This window comes from Sminthopsis crassicaudata, chromosome 3 (genome assembly GCF_048593235.1).
Source record: "Sminthopsis crassicaudata isolate SCR6 chromosome 3, ASM4859323v1, whole genome shotgun sequence".
Classification (NCBI taxonomy): Eukaryota; Metazoa; Chordata; class Mammalia; order Dasyuromorphia; family Dasyuridae; genus Sminthopsis; species Sminthopsis crassicaudata.
In genome coordinates, this window is record NC_133619.1 from 650029185 (window position 1) to 650052797 (window position 23613).

Genomic DNA, 23613 nt, shown 5'->3' on the forward strand with positions numbered 1-23613 from the left:
GGGAGAGTGGAGTCCGCAGGGGCTGGACAAATAAAATGAGTTCATGAGAGTTGATGGGATCACCACATGAAACAGTAGAGGGAGACGTGAAGAGGATCCAAGGAAGAGCCCTAGGGAAACTTTATGGCTAATAGATGTGACCTGGATGAAAATCCAGAAAAGGAGACAAAAAGGAGAAGCACTTGAATGGGTACACAAAGATCCCAGGTTCAGGAAATCCTAAAGAGGAAAACAAAGACAAAAGGGGGTTGAAGAAAGGTTAAGAAAGATAAATGTTGAGGAAAGAGCAGTAGATGTGGTAGCCAGGAGATCTTTGGTAACTTTGGAAGGAGCAGTTTCAATGGGGACCAAAAGTTAGACTGTGGAGAATTAAAAAGAAATGGAGAAGGAAAAAAGTGAAAAACAAGAATCGTAGAAGATCTTTTCAGATCATTTAGTTATGAAAAGGAGGAGAGATATAGAATGATAACAGGCATGCTGAGGATGGTGGAGACATGTATGTGTTTGTAGGTAATGAGGATGGAGCCATTTAACAGAGAAACTGAAGAATGGAGAGAGAGATGATAGAGGGAGATTCTCAGCTGGATACAACAAAAGAGAATGGGATTGGTTGTGCTTAAAGAGGGGTTTGCTCTGGCAAAAAGAAGGGTCAAGTTTGTTTTTTTTTGGACTGGGAACAAAAGAAGAGAAGATAAAAATTGAAAACCAATACTATATTGAAAAAGTCTGACAATAAATGCAACATGCTACACTCTGTCCCTCTCACATTGTCAAAGGAGTGGAATGTGGGGATTTCTCATCATTTCTCTTTTTTGGAGCCATTCTTGTTCTTTGTAATTCTGATATATTCAGTTTGGACAGTTTTGCGTCTTTTCTTTCCAATTACATCGTATGGTTGTAGAGTTGTATAGCTAGGTAGTATAATGGATAGAGTTTTGGTTCTAAAGTCAGGAAGATCTGAATTCAAATTTAGCCCCAGACCTTTATTAGTTGTGTGACATGAGGCAAATCATATTACATCTTTTCTCAAAAGTTTCCTTAATTGTGAATGGGGATCATAATAAACTCCTACCTTGTGGGGTTGTTGTGAGAATCAGATAGGATAGTAATTGTAAAAATGTTTATCACAGTGCCTGGCACATAGTAGGGGCTGTATAAATGCTTATTTCCTCTTTCTCCTTCTCTCCTTCTCAAATACACATTTTTTACCATTTTTTATATCACAGTAAAAAGTCATTATATTTATGCATTAACATTTTCTAACCATTCCCAAATCAATACTACTTTGTTTCTAATACTTTGCTATTATAAAAGAGCTTTGCAGCTATAACTATGGAAAGGGAGCTTTCTTCCTATAAGTGATTTCTTTGGAGCATGATAAACCTATAGTAACATCTCTGGGTTGCAGGGTATGGACATTTTAGTTACATCATTTACATAATTCCAAATGACCTTCATTGACTATTGAGGGGTTAGGTCTTTTGCTAACTTATCCAATTTGCTGAGTGTAAGATGAAATCCCAGGGCTCTTTTGAATTGCATTTCTCTTATTGTTAATGATTTGGAACTTTCATTTGTATGATTTCAATAGGCTACAGTATTTCTTTTGAAGATTTTTTTTTGTTTCTATGGTTTCATCACTCACCAATTGGGGAATGATTTTTGGGAAGGAATATATGCCTATGTGTAAATATACACTTATATGTATAATAAATTTCGATATACTTCTGTGCTTTTGTTCATTTGGATGTATGCATACATGTATAATGTAATATGTTACTTGTCTATCTATTTTGTATACTGAATCCTTGTCTGAGAAATTTCTTTCAAATATTTTTTCCCTTTTTATATTTCTTTTTTATTTTAGATGCATTATTTTTATTTATGAAGAAAGTTTTCAGTTTCATGTAAACAATTATCTATTTTATGTTCTTTAATTACTTCTATCTCTTGTTTAGTTAAGAATGTACCTCTTATCCAGAGCTTTAAAAAGTATATGAACCATTTCTCTCCTAATTATTATTATAGTATGATTACATTTAATTGTCTATTTAGAATTTATTAGGGAATGTAGTACAAAATGTTTATATAAGTTTAGTTTCTACCATCTATTTTCTAGTTTTTCTAGCACCAATTAAAAAAATCAAACAAGTATTCTCTTCTAAGTAATTAATTATTGGTTCCACTGAATACTTGGCTAGTGAGTTTTATTCTTTTTTGTTCTCTTGTAAAATTATTTTCTGTAAGACTGATTTAATTGTATTTGATAACCAGTACCAAATTTTTTGATGACTATGGATTTATAATACAATTTAAAACCTGGGAAGTGTATTTTTCTTCATTTCCATCTTTTTCATTATTTTCTATAATATTATAGATCTTATTATAGATTCTATAATATTATAGATGAATTTTGTTACTATTTTTATCAAGTTCTATAAAGCATTCTTTGGATGTTTTGATTGGCATAGCATTAGAACTGTATCCTAACATTAATAGGATTTCTGCAAGCACTGAATCTTTTCCTTCAGCTGTTCAAGTTCTTAACTTTTTAAAAAAGATAATTTTTTAATTGAAACTGTACAATTCCTTTGTGGGTTTTGCTAGGTTGATCTCTAGATAATTTATGCACTTTGTAGTTATTTTGAATGTAATTTCGTTGTCTGCTTTACAAGTAATTACAAGAAATTACAAGTAAATTACTTGTCTACTATTGCCTCTTGCATTATGTCAAAATGTGGATTTTTTGTCGATTAATTTTGAAACCTGAAGTTTTGCTGAAACTATTGTTTCAATTAGTATCCCTGCTGGGTTCCTAATACATATGTGTTTACAAAAATCATCCAGGCATCAGTAATAGAGATAGTTTTAGCTGTTTTTTGTCTGTTTACAGCTTTAATTTCTTTCTGTTGTCTTATTTCCATTGTTAGCATTTCTGGAATTGTATCAAATAGCAGAATGGAGAAATGAGCATTCTTTCTTTCTTTTTTTTTTTTTTTTTTTTTGGTGAAGCTACTCTTTGTCAATGTTTTGTAGATTTTTTTTTTTTGTTTTAGTTTGTCAAAGGCTTTACCTACATCTATTGAAATAATTATATGGTTTTGGATATTTTAAAGATAATAAATTATGTTGCTTCCCTCCTTCCCCACCATATCGAATCTCTCCTGAAACACTGGTATAAATCCAACTCACTCACAATGAAAGATTTCTTAGTTCTTTTGTGTAGACTTATAGGATTTTAGTTAAACAAAATTGAAGCAGTAGTTATTCACAATATTTATCCATGTTCTCCTTCTGTGGTTTATCCTTCTTCCATTTAAGGATTAGGATATATTTGTCTCATTAAAGAATCTGATAATGTGCTTTCTTTCTCAGTTTTTGACAATAATTTTGCGTAGTATTATTCTTTTTTTTTAAATTTTATTTACTTAGGTGTGGCATTCAGTATTAAAGACTTACCTAGAATCACACACCTTGTTAGAGTTCAATATCGGAGGCCAAATTTCAACTCAGCTCCTCCTGAATTCAGGCCAGCACTCTATCCACTGTACCATCTATCTGCCCTTGCATAGTATTATTCTTTAAAATTTTGCCAGTCATCGTCCCTGAATCCACTAGGATTTTTAAAAATGTAATAGTTCTTTTTTGGGTAGTTTACTTCTTTCTACTGCTAGTAGATTATTTAAAATGTCTGTCTGGTCTTCATTATATTTGATTATTTTATAATTTGGAAGGTATTTCTGTATTTTTGTGTGTATTCTTTGTTTTTTTTTTTTTTTTTAATCATCCATACCTAGAAGGTCTTATTTTTTGGTCATGATGTCATCTGGATTATTTGTTAATTTATGGACTTGATTTTTTTGTCCTTTTTTCCCCCTGACAATTAGGGTTAGTCGACTTGGCCAGGATCACATAGCTAGGAATCTTTAAGTGTCTGAAACCAGATTTGGACTCAGGTCCTCTTGGACTTCAGGGCTGGTGCTCTATCCACCTAGCTGCCCCCCCATTTTTGTCCTTTTAATCAAATTTTTGAATTTTGTTAGTCTTTTCAGACTGTCAACACTTAGTTTTTCTTATCATGTATGTAATATTTTTTAGTTTACCCATTTCTCCTCCAAATTATATCTCTGATTTTGTAATTATTTTAGTTTTGTTTATTTGTGACAAATTTTTAAAAATGCATATCAATTCCTTAGTGTCCTCTTTATCTACTTTGTTAATATATGCTTTTAGGATATAATTTCTCCCCTAAAGACTGCTTTCATGGCGTTCTAGAAATTTTGGTGTGCTTCTCCCTTTTCTTCTCCCTCTCCCTTTCCCTTTCCACTCCTTCCTCTCTCTTCCTCTTTCTTCCTCTACCTCTTCCTCTCCCTCTCCTTTTCTTTTTCTCTGCCATTCAGAAAGTCTCCATGGATTAACCTTTTCTACCGTCAAACATGGGCTGCTTGAGTCTCAAACCTGGGGAATGACAGGAACAAATCCTAGTTGCAGCCTAGGAGCTGGCTGATGACTGGGGCCTTCTACTGAATTTTAGCTATGGCTACTCTTTAATTGGGAATGGATACATGAACTACTGAAACATTTTTCTATTGGTGGTTTATCTTATTTATCAGCCATTTAAGAATACACATATGTTATTTGTTATTATAATACCCGCAAATGTTCATCTTATTATCGAAAATGAAATTGTACTAAAATGAATCTCTCAAAACAGTTCAATCACAAAATGGAGGCTTAATACAAAGTAGCTTCTGTCATGCTATGTTGACAAACTATCTTATTAAGGCAATGAAGCATTCTTACTGAATTATCAGTTATTCTAAATTGATAAAGTCCTATTTTATTAAGGTGTTAAAACATTCTCTTTACACTAAGTATCTAATTCTTCCTCTCTCTCTCTCTCTCTCTCTCTCTCTCTCTCTCTCTCTCTCTCTCTCTCTCTCTCTCCCTCTCATTCTCTCTCTCCCTCTCATTCTCTCTCTTCTCTCTCTCTCTCTCTCTCTCTCTCCTTCTCTCTCCTCTTCTCTCTCTCCTTCCTCTCTCTCTCTCTCTCTCTCTCTCTCTCTCTCTCTCTCTCTCTCTCTCTCTCTCTCTCCTTCCTCTCTCTCCCTCTCTCTCTCTCCCTCTCTCCCTCTCCCTCTCATTCTCTCTCCCTCTCATTCTCTCTCTCTCTCTCTCTCTCTCTCTCTCTCTCTCTCTCTCTCTCTCTCTCTCTCTCTCTCTCTCTCTCTCTTCTTTCTCTCTCTCTCTCTCTCCCTTCCTTTCTAACCCTTTAATGGCTTCTCTGGTGAAATTTCCTTTTTCTTTGAAGATGATCCCCTTGTTCTCAGCTTATGCATCAATCACATTCTCCTCCACAAGTACCCATGATTGAAACAAACTTTTATGAAATGCGCTTTGTGCTAAGCACTGGAAATACAAGTAGTCAAGATGGAGCCTTTCTGTTCTCAAGAAGCTCACATTCTATCTAAAGAGGAAGGTGGCACATTTGAGTAATTTCTGTCATGAGCCAGGTGCATTGGTCCCAAGATATATCAAGCTTCAGCTTGATGGGCTACCCTGCTTAGTGTAGTGCCTGACCCATAGTAGACTCTTAAAAGAAGTTTATTGATTGATGGGCAATTAATTGGCAGTTGGCAAGGAAATTCTAATATAATCTCATGATACATTTTATAAGTTTGCAAGATTCATTTAAAAACTTATCAGGGCATATCATAGTTCTCTCTATTTGTTTTGTTGGCTTTGCTGATTCTGGTCTGCATTAGTTTTTGTTATTCTCTATGTTCATCACATTTTTCACTTCTTAGGGCACAGTTATATTAGTTATATCCACAATTTTTTAAACCATTTCTTAATTCATGGAATTTCCTCTGTTTTTGATTCTTCTCTCACACAGTATTTATATATACATATATATATATATTTTTTTTTTTCTTGTAAGTGGCCTCTTTGGAGTATAATATCTCTAGGTAAATGAATATTGACAGTTTTAGTCACTGTATTTGCATAATTCCAATTTGCTTTCCAAAATATTTGTACTAATTCCCAGTTCTAATGTCTTTTGTTTTTATACACACACATGTAAACACATATATCCATGTGTGTATACTCATGCATCTTAGATACCAAACCTATATAATAAATACTACACACTGTTTTCAAAGCTACTCAGCTTTTTTTTTTTTTTTTTTTTTTTTTTTTTTTTTTTTTGTTGAAGCAATTGGGGTTAAATGACTTGCCCAGGATCACACAGCCAGGAAGTGTCAAGTGTCTGAGATCAGATCTGAACTCAGGTCCTCCTGACTTCAGGTCTGCTGCTCTATTTACTGGGCCACCTAGCTGCCTGCTTTGTTGTTTTGCTCTTTTCTGTGCACTTTTTTCCTTTTTCCCCCTTCCCTCGCCCTCACTACTCTAAAGAAGGCTACAACTTGTAAAGTCTGGAGTAGCTCTCTGAAGGACCTCAGGATCATCCCGAGTCCTTGGTCTAAGTGGAGGAGTGAAGGAGGCAGGAGAGTCACCACGTGGCTGGTCGAAGATGGAATCTGGGGTCTGGGGTCTGGAGCCTGAAGTCTTCTCTGAGAGCTGTGGCTGAGAGAGAGAATTCTGTGTCTGAGACTCCCTTTAAATACTTCAGTACAATTACGTCACTACCTCACACTGAGCATGTGCAACCACACTGAGCATCTGCAGCTACAGAACATTACATCACCATATTACCCTAGTACAAGCCAACTAGATTGATTACACATTATCTCACATTGAGTAGGTACTTAACTATAACTACCCTGCTGTCCTAGATTTAAGTACAGCTTTTCAGAGTTCCTGCTCTCTACAATAACTAAATATGGAAATATATACTTATATAGATATCTATAAACATACGGACATATATACATATATAGTCATATATACATATATAGGTGCTCATAAACATATATAAAAGGCTGTACTATGATAATTACCTATTATTTGTTTCGCCAAAGATGGATAACATCTTTCTTCATAAGTCAAGTTTTTCCATGTTTTCCAAATTAATCAATTCAACATTTCCTATACCACAGCAGTATTCCAACCCAACTATATCCTATATGAGTGATTATTCATGAAATTTTTTCTTTCACACATAATTTTCTGCATTCCTTCTCTTCTTGGCTATTAGGTTTTATTTGTACAAGAAAATTTTAATTTAAAATAATCAAAAATTTCCTTTTTAATAAAACACTTCAACAACCTTATAATATAGTGAAAGGTCTGATATAGCTAAATCTACTTTTTAAAATATATCTTTTATCCCTGGTTTCTTTGAAGTTCCTGATCTTTTTTTTTTTTTTTTCCACATTTTTTTCTAATTCTGAAACAATTTTACAATGATTTAATTAGGATGACATTGAGTAAATAGATTACTAGGGGAAATTATAATTTTAAAAATCATATTGGCTTTGGCTACCCATGATCAATAAATATGATTTTAATTATTTAGACCTAAGTTTTTTTGTAAAAAAAGGTTTTTTTTTTAATTTCAACATAGTTATTGTATCTATTTTGGCAGGCATGAACTCAGGTATTTTTTAATGTGTATTTTACGTGGTCTAAAACAATATTGAATAATCTTGCTGCTGACACATATTATAGTTTCTCTATTTTTCACTTTTGACTTCAACTTTATCTGAGATCATGATTAATACCCCTGCTTTTTACATACTAAACTCTGCTCCTGTCCTTTATTTTAGATAGAGGTATGTCTCATTTTTATAATGTTTCCTGAAAGCAGCACATTGTTGAATTCAACTTTAAAATATGCTATCCATTTCCATTTTGTGTGTAAATTCATCTTATTCACATTCTAAATTACAATTAATTGTTGTGTATTTTCCTGTTTCCTGTTTTTCCTCTCCAGTCATTTCAACCTATTTACCTTATTCTTCCTTACTCCTCTGCTTTATTTCTACCCATCATTTTGTGCCTTCTTCAAAGAAAATCCAGCAGGAAATGTAAGTATTTTACAAGGTCATCTAGTGAAAGGTGTATTATGAAATAATTTTCAGTTGGATATATCACAATCCAGTGTATTCTTGGAAAGAAGGATTGATGGAATTGAGACAAATTTTTTTCCAATTTTTCCTCAGGGGAAAATGAAACTTTGAGCAGTTTGTCAAGGGGTAGTCTTTAGTGTTCCTAAAGACATTTTGTCAATAGAATTCCAAACCCCTTTCTTTAGATGGTTGCTTCAGAGTTTTAAAAAATGTTTTATTTAATTTTAAATTTATGAAATAAAATAAGCATTTCTATAATATAGTACAATAGAAAATAATAATAGCATATGAAACTGCAAATCTATTAAGCACAACTTGCTATCCCTTTTAAATATATAATTGTATAAATATATATTACATGAGTATATATGTGACTGTATAAATATATTTATAATTATATTTAATACTATATATATGATATTTACATAAACATAAAATATGATAAAATAATAATAGGTAAATTTTTTTTCCCTTCTGCCCCACTCTAGAAATGGCTACCATTAGTCACATATATACATACAAAATCATTCTATACATGCTTCTCCTTAGCAGTTCTTTCTCTGGATATAAATAGACTCTTCTTTCCTATGTTCTTTGTAGCTAATTTAATTATTGAAAATAGTCAGTTCCCTTCAGAAGACCTTTGTACTCCAGGTACATTTATTCCATTAAAACTTACAGAGCCCAGTTTAACCACAAATTATACTCTAAGACATGTTTGAAAGACACTTGGAGACTTGAATTCCTTGACTCTCCACCCAATCCCTGCTAATTCCCTACCTCTGATTTTTAAAGGCTACATCAGGTTTATTTTTCTTTAGCCTAAAACACTCACTTGTCCATCTCTCCTAGATGCCCTGTGCATAGAGATTTAGTTTTGGAAGAAGACTCAACATACTGTATTTCCTGTCTTCTTTTGGCATGTTAGAGAAATTCTTGTGAAAGATGGCTCATCTCCCAAGCTCATATTGCTCTTCTCCATGCTTTCTCCACTTCTGGGGATGCTTCTCTCATGTTTGTCTTTAGTGTCCCTTCATCCCTGAGTAAAAGACATTTCCTGGTATCATCGTCGGGCTTCATTCCTCTTCCCCAAAGCTTCTCTTCTTCATATCTCCTGAAACACACAGAGTCAGGATATGACACTCAATGAAGAAAGCAGAGCTTTTTGTATACATGTTGTTAGAACAGTAGCCTGAAGGGAAGGAGTGAGCTGCAACTTGACTCAGAGACTTAGGATGTGGTGAGACCTCAGAACAGTATTGTGACCCAGACCTGAGTATGATCAGATGTTCTACCTATGGGGAACAACTCAAGACAACAAGAATTCTGAGCCTCCCAGGTCCCTACACAGCTTCCCACCCCTGCATCTCCTTTATCCTCAGGCCAGATACCCAACTTGAGTTCTTCAATTGGAGACCTCAGAATGAACTAGCTCTCTAAACAAAACAATCCTGGAATCAATTCCCATATCCTGGCCTAAACTTTCAGAGAGACTCCCACAGTATAGATTTAATTCACAGAACAAGAGCATAATCATACCCAACCTGACATAGCTGCCAGCCCAGATGTTGATGAGTAAGTCTAAAATGATCGTGATGGGCAGTCCATGAACCAACTTTTCGCTGTATTATAGAGGCAGAGGGATCAGAGCCTTAGAAAAAAATTAAAAAAATTAAAAAAAATATAGCTTAGAAAGGTATAGTTAAAAAAAATAGACACCCAATTGTTGCCATAGCAAATGTCTGATTTTTAAAAAAGAGACCTTAACCCTTTTCCAGGTACAATTGTTTCTTTTTCTTTTTCTTTTTCTTTTCTTTTCTTTTTTTTTTTTTGAGGCTGGGGTTAAGTGACTTGCCCAGGGTCACACAGCTAGGAAGTGTTAAGTGTCTGAGATCAGATTTGAACTCGGGTCCTTCTGAATTCAAGGCTGGTACTCTATCCACTGCGCCACCTAGCTGCCCCCAGGTGCAATTGTTTCAAGCACTTTGCTGATAATTTGAGTGATTTTGAGAGAGTAGTTTTTACTAAACTATTATACATAGTCAATAAGCAAGGAAACCAACAAGCCTCCCTGAGAAAATTACCGTGTGCCTGGAACACTTATAGGATGCTGCTGCACTCTCAGTTTCTTAAGTTTATGAAATGTTTGATTTTCGTTTGCGTCTTTACTATTTAGCATACATAGTACCTGGCACATGAAATTCCTTTGAGGTAATGAGATGGGATAGAATAAGAGAGTTAGGAGAAAGAAGGGAAATTCAGTTTCAGCCTGAGACAAGGCATTGGGTGGAGAGGAAAATAAAAACTGCAATGGATTTTAAATACTCTGTACTCTCAGGAGGAAGCAGTAGACAGAATCTGCTTTGAGTTTTTAAATTTTATACTAACCTCAGCTACGGTTTCTCTGCTGTACGTGGCTGTGGCTAGGTCTTGTTGGTTTCTTTTTCTATAAATGAGGATACCTTAGTTACAACTTGAGGTCTGGATAAGGGAAGTGGTTTATACACCTTAAAGAATTTTTCTTTACCCTTGGAATCCAAAAGAGGAAGAGAAGAATGAAATCTTCAGCTCTGCCCACTCCCATTCCTAGTCAAGCCCTTCTTGATGATTGGGATTCTGTGTCCTTCTCTTGCAGGTTTCTAGCACAAATTATTCCTCTCCTTATGGCTTGGTCTCCAGGAGAGAACATGACCATGAAGTCTGGGTGGTTGAAACTCAGGAAATCCTTGTAATTTCTCACTACAGCAGAGATTTATGAGAGATTAGCACAGAGATTAGTGAGAGTGTCTTCCCCTCCTGCCTTTAATGTAGTAGGAGCTTGGGAACTCAAGTGTATTGACTGTTGAATGATACTTACCCAATCCAGGATCCATGACCTATGAGGGGTCCAAAGGGGTCTCCTGTTTCTGGTGTGGGTTCCCCTTCAGTCACCTGGCAGAACTCTGACCTTCGTTCAAAGCAGAGGTCAGATGCAAATTAGGTCATCGTCCTCATGATGTTGGTCCTCTTGGAGAATGAAAGAAGAACAAGGGCAACAATAGCAAATGCTACTTCCTACATGAGGACTTTTAAACTTTATGTCCTCCAGAAAAAGCCCTGTCTTCTTCAAAGAGTTCTTCCATAGTATCATGACAGTTCAGATAGCAGGTCACTGAGGGAAGCTATCTCAGATTCCAAGTAATTAGTTATTAACTTACTTAATACAAAGGAAGTTCTTTTACAACCATTCTTGGATTAATGGGAGGAAATAACCCCAACATACCCAGCAAGCTTTTCTTCCTTTAGGACCTGAATTCAAGTAATGGCACTGGCCTGGATAATCTCTTCAATCCAGGTTTTAGTTTCTTCTATTATAAAGGGAGGGGCTTGGGATCAATGATCATTAATATTCTTTTTAGCACTAAATCTATAATCCTCTAAGGTCAGGATCTGAAAAATTGATATTTGGATTTTGCAAACAGTCACAAAACATCAAAATTCTCTTCTTTTTTGCTGAGAATGAATTTATTTTATAGTTTTAGAAATATTCAATAATATATATAATATAATAATAAAATTTTAAATTTAAAACACTTCATAATTGATTTATATGTTAAATATTGGAGACAAACAGGCAAAAATCTGCCTTCAGGGAGTTGGCAGTTGTACTGGGGAGATGGAATACATACAGAGAAAATAGTTACAAAGTATAAATGCACAATAATTTCATGAAGGATAACGATAAAAGAAAAGATCTTATGTAAGAACATGGAAACTGAGTTATATGAGGATTATGTGAGGAAGAGGGGAGGAAGAAGGGAGTTTCACAAATGGAGGAGTCCCTGTAAAGTGGCACATTGGGGAAGAAAGTCACTTCTAGGAAACAGCTAGTAGTCAATAGTCAACAAGCATTTATTAAGCACATCCTGTATAACAGCTATTGTACAAAGAAAGGCAAAAAACAAAGGAACAACAGCCCCAAGAAGTTTATACTTTCTGGGGGTTCAGAGTCTACCAGATCAGTTTCAGTTGAGTGGGGGGTGATAGCAACAGAGACTAAGGGGAATATCAGTGTTAGGACCCTGGATACCAGGTTGAAAGTACTGCTAATAATAAGGCTAATAGAGGTCACAAAATTATGGCTGAGCTATTTAAAACCCTGAAATACGATTCTGTTAAAGAGCTGCACACAATATTTCATCAAATTTGGAAATCTCATTGTGGCCACTGCATTGGGAAAGATGTTTACAGCTCAGTCCGAATGAAGATCAATGCCAAAGAATGTTGAAATCACTGAACACTTGCACCACCTGCCAGCAAGGTTACTTTTAAAATTCCTTAACTTTGAGTTCAGCAATATGTGAACCAATAATTACCCAAACTGAAGCTTTTGAAGAGGCAGAGAATTGATAGAGCAATTGTTGAATTATGGGAAAAACAGGCGAGTTCCAGAAAAAAACCCCCCAAAACCAAAAAAACAACAACAGACATTTACTTCTACTTCATTTATTCTAAAACTTTATTATGTGGGAATGTGGCAAGTGTTCAAAGTAATGATAGGGCCAGATCATTTTGTTTCTTGAGGAAATATGGAATTAGTCACTGCTTTCAAACGTGATTGTATATTGTCATTTATTTATTTAACTTTTATTCAGAGCACAATGTAACCTTGTCAGATTATAAAGCAGAATTGAACTTGCTGGGAGAAATACCAACAAATACTGATGCGAGAAAGTGATGAGGGTGAAAGAAAAGGGTATAAATGCCAGCTTAACATGAAAGAAAACACCCAACACATTAAGATCTTTGCTACTGGTCTCATCGTTATGTACCAGAAGGAGAAGAAATGAAAGCAGTTTCAGATTCTATATTCTTGGGCTCAAAGATCACTGCAGATGATGACTGCCGCTACGAAGTTAAAAGACTCTTGTTTGGAAGAAAAGTTTTGGCAAATTTGAGCAGTAGGCTAAAAATCAGAGATTTTTGTTGAGAAAAATCTATTTTTTTCCCAGTAGCAATGTATGGCTATGAGAGTTGAAGTGTAAGAAAGACTGAACACTGCATTATCAGTGCTTTTGAATTCTGGTGCTGGAGAAGACTTGAGTATTTCTTGGACAACAGGGAGATCAAATCAATCAATAGTTAAGAAATTATTTCAGGCTATACACTGAAAGCTTCAGGTACTGAAGCTGAAACTTACATCATTTGGCCACCTAATGAGAGGCTAGGATTTGGTAGAAAAGTCCCTGATGATTGGAAAGATTGAAGACAAAAGGAAAAGAGGACGGCAGAGGATACGATCGATCGATAAATAGTCATGAAAGCAATGAACACGAGCTTGGACAGATGAAGAGATAGTGGAGGATAAAAAAGCCTGGTTTGGTGTAGTGCAAGGGATCACAAAGATCTGGACATGACTGAATTATTCAACAACAACAAAAACCACCACCTTAATTGGACCTAACTATGGCAAGGCTTTCCTTTACATCTCCATAATTGATTTACTACATACTGATTTACTGATCATAACTGATTTTGTACCCAAACTCTACATTTATTCATGACAATAATTCTACTTAAAATTATTTTTAAATATTCCCCTAACAAAAGTAAGTTTTCTATATTCTCTAGGAGTCAAACCCTGCCCCCCCATACTATTCTAGTAGAAAAGTTGAACAGAATAGAGAGGAACATTGGGGAAGGGATGGAAGGGAAGGGAATTTGGGCATAACAAGAGGGAGAAGGCATTGAGTAATGGCAACTGTAAGTTCAGAATCACTAGGATGTCATGACTGGCTATGACACACACACACACGTTTATATTTCTGTAAACATATATGTGTAGATATAGCTATAAAATCAGTGTTCAAACATGTTTGCTGATGAATCGATACCTTGATGTAGTTCAATCCTCTAATTTTTCAGACAAGGAAATCAAGCTCACAATAGACAACAAGAGTGTTGTGAATTCCCCCAGCTAAACAGCATGGGGATCTTGTAGATTCAGAGCTCAGAGGGGCTGTGTGGCTCTGCTTGTCCAATTGTATATTTTAGAGACGTGGATATAAAGACCCAGAGGCTTAAGTGGCCATAATGCTCATAAATGGAAGTCTGGGAATTTGAAGTGATGGCATGAGATTTTTGATCCATGTCTTTCCACTAAATAGCAGGAATCTTGGAAGCCATTTCCTTTGGCCTGTAATTTTTCTTCTATTTTACCCAACCCGTTGATGTGCCCATTTCTGATCAGTACAGGAAAGATATTCCTCTCTATTCTACTCGCATTTCTGCTTGTCTCAGCCTATCCATCCCATCTCCTCTGAGAAATTCACCTTCTTGATCATCCTCTTCCTCACCTTGCAAGCTTTGATTTCTCCCTATTATTTTGCTCCTTCTCTACTGTCTAAAAATAAAAAACAACAACCTCCAGATCTCTGGATATATGAAAATGAATGTGTTTACATGAGTTATAATTTTTTGGTGTCCTCCATGTCACCACTAAATGCATATGAAAAGTTGTTTGTACTCCTTGTCTCAGTTTCCTCACCTACCTCTCTTTTTCCATCTGTTTTTGGACCTCATCCTTCAAAACTACTCTCTCTACAAGGACTAATTTTGTTTTAAATGACAAATTTGATGGCTCTTTTCATTCCTCATTCTTCTTGGACTCTCTCCAGTTTTTTACATTAACGAATACCTCTTTTTCCTTACTGCTCTCTCCTCCCTTTTTGCTTCTTCTCAATCTCCTTTCTTGCATCATCTTTTATATCGTGCTCTCTTGCCTCTAAATGCTCACTTAGTCATTTCATCATCTCTTTGGATTAAATCATTATCTTGACTCAGCTGAATTCCAGGTTCATTTCCATCCCACCATTTTCTGAGATTGGACATTTTAAATTATCTGTGCTTCAGTCATCTAAAAATGTGAAATATGTACATTTCAAGCCATCTCTACTTTAAATGTTCACAAGAACCATTTGTGCTTAAGCTGTGGTAGAATTTTTTTTTTTATTCATTTTTCCAAATTATCCCCTCCCTCCCTCCACTCCCTCCCCCCGATGGCAGGTAATCCCATACATTTTACATGTGTTACAATATAACCCAGATACAATATATGTATGTAAATACCTTTTTCTTATTGCACATTAATTATTAGCTTCCGAAGATATAAGTAACCTGGGTAGATAGACAGTAGTGCTAACAGTTTACATTCGCTTCCCAGTGTTCCTTCTCTGGGTGTAGCTGATTCTGTCCATCATTGATCAACTGGAAGTGAGTTGGATCTTCTTTATGTTGAAGATTTCCACTTCCATCAGAATACATCCTCATACAGTATTGTTGTTGAAGTGTATAGTGATCTTCTGGTTCTGCTCATTTCACTCAGCAACAGTTGATTTAAGTCTCTCCAAGTCTCTCTGTATTCCTCCTGCTGGTCATTTCTTACAGAGCAATAATATTCCATAACCTTCATATACCACAATTTTGTGGTAGAAATTTTTGAACTCATATTGGTCCGATTAGCTTTACTCCATCCACACTGTACTTTGACAGTCACTGAGATGTCACTAGATGCCACTTAGGTCCTCTTTGAGACTGAAGGACAGTTACCTCTATAGTCCTCTCAAAATTGGCAAGCTCCAAACCTAAACTTTCCTTCCTCAGAGAGAGAACCTTGCTTTCCTATTTTTATTAAGAACATCACCTACCTTTTAGTCATATAGATCTGAAATCTTAGTCTTATTAAAGATGGGGAAAATGAATCTCAGGGAAGACAATAGACTTTGTCTAGATCATGCAGCAAATAAGTGTTAAAGATTGGTCTGCAACTTGGGACCTATGACTTCTCAAATGTGTTCTAAACCAAAATTTTGCTTTATGCATTGATCCTTTCTGTGGTTGATAAGGGTTGAAAGGAAAGAGGGATCTAGAACTATTTCCCCCACTGGGTCATCAAGGCTAGGGAAAAGGAAAGCATAGGTTGAGCTTTATTGAGAAAGTTTCCCTTTTAGATTCATAGATTGGAAAGGGATTCTGGAAGGAGCCCAGAGATTTCTATGGCATGTCTCCTCATTGTATAGATGATAAAATTGGAAATGAAAGAAATCTAATTTGTCCATGGTCACTCCAATATGTATGAGCAGAGCTGGGATCTGCACCCAAATATTCCAACTCCTACTTCAGTGTCTTTTCTCTTCCAGGCCCTTTCCCCAAACCTAACCTCTCAGTTCAGAAAGATTTTATCCTGGTCCCAAGGGGCAACGTGATCTTCAGGTGCAACATGTCAGATGAGGATTTGCCACCCCAGAAATGGACATATCTTCTTTTCAAGGAGGGGAATTCCAAGCCCTTATGTAAAAAGACTACAGAAGCAAGCTGGGTTGAGTTTACCCTACCGTTTGAGACAACCCAGGATTTTGGGAACTATAGCTGCAAGTTCTTTGGCTCTCAGAGCCCACAAATAGAGTCAGAGGCCAGCATGGTCCTGGAGATTTCTAAGAAAGGTGAGAATGGGGATCTGGTTCTATTGTTGTAGTTGTTTACTCTTTTTCCCTTTTCTCCCCCCTTGCCTTCCTCAAGTAGGCTGCAGTAAGCATGGAGATATTTAAGTATATATACCCAGAGGGACACAGACACATATGTCTGCGTAAATATACAAGAACACATGTATTTATAAATCCACACGTACATAAATGTATATGCATCCACATCCACATACATAGATATCTAAAATTATTCTCAAATATACACATGTACACTTATAAATATCTCTGTAAGGTTGTGCCATGCTTGTTGGTCCTCTGTCTCTCTGAGGGTGGATAGCATCATCCTTCATGGGTCCAAGTCTTTCCATAGGTTTTTAAATTAAACTCATCATTTTCTATACCACAGCACTATTCCGATGTTACAATGCCTAGATCTGGTTCTATTATGAAGGACAGAGGACTGGGAGGTTGTCTTGAGTGCTGAGAGGAGCCTGTTGGACAGGGACAGATCTGGCTCTCAGAGAGGAAAAGTTTCTCTTATTAATGCCATGGCTCTCTTTGTCAGGTTAATGAAATTATGGATCCTTTCTAAGAATAATGTTTCGAAAGCCAAGAAATGTAACACAAAAAATTGAAAATGAAACCAAATATATTGTGATAAAATGATCAAAATATTAATTCCCCCTCCCCAAGTTCAAAGACCCTAGAGCTAAGGAACCCCTGTACTAGGGTCTCCTCAGCAGGACCATGAAGCTATGGTGAGAAGGCTCCTTGGCATGTGGACTGGTTAAAAAGCACTCACTTAGTGCCTACCATGTTCTGGGCACTTGGTGGCACAGTGAAAACCCTTCTCACCTATTTTTGTTTTTTTCTTTGTTTTTGGTATTTTTCATAGCAGGGTAGCGTGAATAATGACACCTTTTCTCTAGTGCCTTCAGGTTTACAAATTGCATTAGAAATGATTTCCTTTGATTCTCATGACAACTCTGAGAGGCAGGTGGTGTTATTCTTCCTATTTTACAGAAGAAGAAACTGAGACTACAATTTAAGAGACTTGTTCTGAGTCTCATAGTTAGTAAATGTTTGGGCAGGATTTGAACTCAACTCCCTAATTCCAAATGCAACATTCTATCTATAGATCCTCATCCCATTGCAGCTACTGAGAGAGTTGGTGATATGGGATTGTAGTTTAGGAAAGGGAGAACAAGGCTGCAAAAGCAGACCTAGTATCTATGTGCATAAAGTTATGATTGAACCTATGGGAACCAATGGCTTTCCCTTGGAGACATTGAACAGAATTGTTTCAGATTTATGTCTTAATCAGAGTAATTAAGTATTTCAGAGTTAATTATCATTACAATACCAATTAAAGACCTTGGCTTAAGAAGGCCAAGGTGAACTGCAGCAAATGGGGTCTCCAGTTGTTCTGATCTATATCTGGCTCCGGAGGCTCTGGAGAAGAAAGTGTCTCTGGTGAGTTTGTGCAGCTCTCCTTCACTTAAATCCAAGTCACTTGCATGTCACATGATGTCACCTTTCTGATGTCATAATCGTCTTCCAAAAGGAAGGATAAGCAATAACTGAACAACAATATTATGGTTACTGCATAGAAGGATCTTTTGGTTCTACTCACTTCACTTTGCATTATGGTCTTCCCTGGCTTGTTTTTTATTCTGATCTGGAGCAGGATGACTAGGTAGGTAATGTAATTTAATCAGACACCCCTAAGTCATTTAATAGTTAACAAAAAGATATTTATCTGGCCAAAGTAGGAGAGTATTCAACAAGTGATGTGGTTGGAAAAGCTATACTTTGTTCAAAATAAACAGGTGATGAATTCACTATGGCCAGTCTCTTTGACAAAAGGTAGATTTATTTAAGGTAATAGGTTACAGACAAAATGAAGGCTCCAATAAACACTAGGAATGGTAAATCTGAAATAGAGTTGGGAAAGCAAGGAAAAAAACAAGTCCCTTGGGAACTCATGATTAACCAGGAGAAAGGAAATACTCTATGGGGTGGGAGAAAGCCATTGACTGCAGGTTAGACTAATCCGAGTTGGCTAGATTAAGGAGAAAGGGGCCATTATAGGGAAGGCACTACAAAGAGGAACTTCACAACAGGCTTAGTCCTGAAGAGAACTTTTCAAAGTTCTTTATCATAAGCAGATCTTTTATAGGGGTAACAGTTTTGGGGTTTCTTAGGGAGACCTAAGAAGTAAAGGCTGTAATTTAAGAAAGAGGGGTCAAGAGTGCACCTATTAGACCAGTTCCCAGACCATGTCTAACTATATGCTAATCAATATTCCAAAAGATTGTTTGAAGGTACCCAGAGGTTGGGGGATGGAAGAAGAGGTTTGATAAAGAGTTCCTCCCTAGATGATCTAAGAATTATCTGATAATTGTTTATTCACGACAGGGGAAGAAATTAAGCCATATCACAAGCATGGGCATGTCAAGCCCTTGAGTAGAGTAGGTTCAGGTAAGTGAAGCTGCCTTGGAGATTGACCAACTTCCCAGCTCCTAAGATGCTTGTGGCTGCTTTGTACTCAGGCTCTGAGGAAATGGCATCCACTAAGTCCTAAGTATCCGGAACCGAAACATGTCTTTCTGTACCTTTTAAGGAAAAGCTAGTCTAATCTGCATAGGAAAGTTAGGATCCTGCCCTTGCTGCTCTTGGGAAAGAATGGAAGGGGAGTCTATGGGAGTGCATCTTTGGAGAATAGCAAGATTTGTAAGGGAGGGAAAGTAGGATGATATAAGATTACAATTCAGAATTCATGAATTCATGGAAATGGAAACTGAGTCCTTGTGAGTCAAGGCTGTGGCCATTTCTGTGTATTCATGAGGAGGAGAGCTGGGATAGGTTATGAAAGTTGAGCAGACTGAGAAACTGGGAAGTTGGGCTATTTGAAGGAACATCTATGTGCATGTTGGAGCCCCTCAGAATGCTGGAAAGAGTGGATTTGGAAAGAAAATATTTGGGGTAGCCATTAAACTAAAGGCAGCTTTGTGGAACCATGCTGCATAGAGCTCTGGGCCTGGAGTCAGGAAGACTCAACTTTCTGAATTCAAATCTAGCCTCAGACACTTTCCAGCTGTGTGACTCTGGACAAATCACAGTTTGCCTCAGTTTCTTCATATGTAAAATGAGCTGGAGAAAGGAATGACAAATTACTCTAGTAGCTTTGCCAAGAAAACCTGAAGTAGCAAGATGAAAAGTCAGACACTGATGAACAGCAGTAAGATGGCACAATGGATAAGGCTATGAGGGCTGGGGCACGGACTCGCACTTCCCCAGGGTTCCCATACCTGTTGGTGGTAACTGAGCAGCAGTTGTTGTCTAGGAAGAGGGTTGCTGAGGAAGAAGATAATCATAATCCACAATGATTTCTGTCCTCAATTATGTCTTTGGGGATTGAACTGGAAGGAGATCTTGTGGTTTTCTATTACCAAGGCTGCTCATGGCTCTTTGCAGCCTCCCTGGAGAGATGTTGGTTAACTTGGAGGGGGTCGTGGTTGGGTTTCCTTAGCATATTCTTTCTCCTATTTCCTCCTTAGAGCATCTTCCAGCGTCAGCCCAGCCGGTTCTTGGGTGTGGTAGAGAACAGCTTCCCTGCTCTAAATTTGGTAATCATTTTCAATAGGCTGTATGTGAATGGGAAAGATGGCTGAGATGGAGGTAGAGGAAGAGTTAGGAGAAAGGGCAGTGCCCCATGATCGAGGGAACTGGAGACAGAAGGAGGATTTCTTAGAGAAGGTACAAGTGAGGAAGGAAGGCCCTTGACATTACAAAGACATTGAAGTTGTGGGCAAAAGTTATAGGCAAAATCCCTTCTCTGATAGTCAGTATTTTACTCCTTTGGGCTGGAGGGACAAGAAAGATGCACAGCCTTTCAAAAATGTTCTTGCTTGGTTTAACTTTGAAATATACTCCTCAACCTCCAACTCCTCAGTCTGGTCACACAGACTCATGCCCAATGTCACCCTTCTATGTCAGGGGTCATTTTGGGGCATGAGGTTTGCTCTGTATAAGGAAGTACAAGAGAAACCATTGGGGACCCACAATTAGACCCAGGATGGGGTTAAATTTTTCTTGACTTATGAGACCATCCCCACAGTGGGAGCCACAATTGCTGCCATTCCTCAGATGCTGTGAGTTTAGTGATGGTAGAAGAGACTGACCCATCAGTAAGCAATACCCATTCCATCTGCCTCCTGGGAAATAATTCAGAAATAAGTCATTGGTCCTAACATATCCTAACATATCCCTGGTATCACTGGCTGATTAGTTGTAGATCTGGTACTTCTTCTTGCTCTCAGTGCTAAGTGATATTCACAGATCTTTCTTTCCATTTATATTTTCTCTGCAGAAATTCAGGGGCTGAGGACCAATAACGAGTGACATACAGCCAGTTGAACATAGAGATCCTGAGTAAGGGGAAATCAGTCCCCTCTATGACACCTCAAGAGATTGTAACATGTAGATAACACAGCAGTAAGGGGCAAGCAGAGACACATGAGTCATTTGGAAAATAAACATGACATTTGAACAGAGGGCTGGAGATTCAAAGTGCAATATGGGTATACGATTCCAGAGTGAGTGCCACACAAGACTGAATCATGTGAAGCACTTGAGGGAGAAGCACCTAGCTTGTGGTATGGGCAAATACATAATGTTTAATAACTCCTAACTTTGATTTTGCAAACAAAAACCCTTTAAAAGCATTTAGTCTTAGAGTTATAAAACCACAATATATCTTTCAACATCTAGTGTCAAATTCTGATAGATGCATAAGATAGGACATCATTTGCTGCAAACACTTTTTTTTGTTCTTCTCTTTCTACGAGTACATCAAATTATGGAATTATTTTGTTCTCAAAAATATTTGAAAAGGAGGGAGATTGCAAGAAATGTCTGGAATATAGGTCAAGTATGCTCATATATTTTTTTAAAATATTGAATCAATCCTACATTCCTAATATAAATCTTATCTGGTCATAGTGTACCATCCTTGGGATATATTGCTATAATCTCCTGGATAGCATTTTATTTAAAATTTTTGCATCAATATTCATTAGAGAAATTTATCTATAATTTTCTTTCTCTGCTTTTGCTCTTCCTGTTTAGGTATTAGCATCATATCTGTATTGCAAAAGGAATTTGATAGAACTCTGTTTTTCCAAATCATTGATATGAAATTAGAATTAATTGTTCTTGCTTGGTAGAATTCACTTCATCTATTTGGGTCTGAGAATTTTTTTCTTAGGGAGTTAATTAATGGTTTGTTCAATTTCCTTTTCTAAAATGGAATCTTTTAGGTATTCTATTTCCTTTTCTGTTCATCTGTACAATTACATGTTTGTAATTTCAATTCATTGGATTGTCAGAATTATTGATATATTAAATAAAATTATTGACTATTAAATGAAATAGTACCTAAGAATATCTTTCATTGATGGTACATTCACCCTTTTTATTTTTGATAGTAATAATTTAGTTTTCATCTTTCCCTTTTAAAATCTTATTAACCAATATTTTATCTATTCTATTGTTTATTTTCATAAAACTGGTTTCTACTTTTATTTATTAGCTTATTTTTTTGCTTTCACTTCTATTAATCTCCCTTTTGATTTTGAAGATTTCCAATTTTGTTGGAGTCTCTCTCCAGTGAATAGTGAGTGTGGCTATGATGAATATGCATGAGGCAGGTGGAAAAATCTGTTGAGCAGTCCATTTATTAATCTGAGAGCCAGAGTTTATATATTCTTTAAGCTAGTGCTACATTCATACCAGGATTAAGCTAGTATTGCATTAACATCAGAATCAAGCTAGGTGTTGCTTTAACACCAGGTGTCTACAGATGGCATTTTGAAATTCCAAAGTTAATGTATATACCATACTTTGACATTTCAGTTTGACATTAATTTTAAGCATTAACTAGGAGTAACAATAACAGTGGTATATAACAGTAACTGGTGGTATCTATCACAACAGACTCATAAATAGTATAGTATAGTCCTAGTAAATAGTATAGTCCCATCTTAATCCATCAATACATTGTAACAGGGGATAACTTATAACACTGGATAATTTGGGGTCCATTCATCAACCAGTTTCAGTTCCTCCCCAAACCAATGGGCTCCAAGATCCTCTGGGGGCAGGGTTGATGGTTTCATCTTCTTAAAGTAATTTCTGCTGAGCATGGGCATAGAGCTGAATCACCTACAGAGTCTCATTCTTTTTTGGAGGGGTGGTAAACTGGCACTGATTGAAATATCCAATGGTTGATTCAGTTCCTTGAAGCTGGTCAATGTAGCTGTAACTGACCAAATCTAGAATGAAAAACAAATCTAAAATAGAGGTTAGGATAATCTGAGAAAGAAAGACAAGTCCACAAGGACTGCTGTAAAATGTAGAGAGAACAATATAGATTGGCCAGCAACATTTCATGTAAAGACATATATATATATATATATATATATATATATATATATATATATATATATATTTATGTCATGGGATAAACAGTACATGCAAATGTTAAAGGTGTTTCAGCTTTAGTTTTAATAAACAATAAAATAACAGGTTTCACAGACAATCATGTTAATTGATCTTACATTATTTTAAAAACCTTTTCTATATCCAGCAAAAGAACTCTGGGAGATGGCTGTGAACCACTACATATAATTCCCGATCCCTCTATTTTTGTCCGCCTGCATTTTTGATTTCCTTCACAGGCTAATTAATACACAATTTCAAAGTCCAATTTTTTTTACAACAAAATAGCTGTTTGGACATGTATACATATATTGTATTTAACTTATACTTTAACGTATTTAACATGTATTGGTCAACCTGCCATCTGGAGGAGAGGGTGGGAGGAAGGAGGGGAAAAGTTGGAATAAAAGGTTTTGCAATTGTCAATGCTGAAAAATTACCTGTGCATATATTTTGTAAATAAAAAGCTATAATTAAAAAAAAGAATATAAAGATAAAAACCAAAAAAAAAAAGAAATGCATTACAATTGAATTTGACTTTAAAAAAACATTGCATGTCACCATTAAAAAACAAGGAAGAAAAAAATAGAAACTTTTAGGAACTTTATTTCATATAG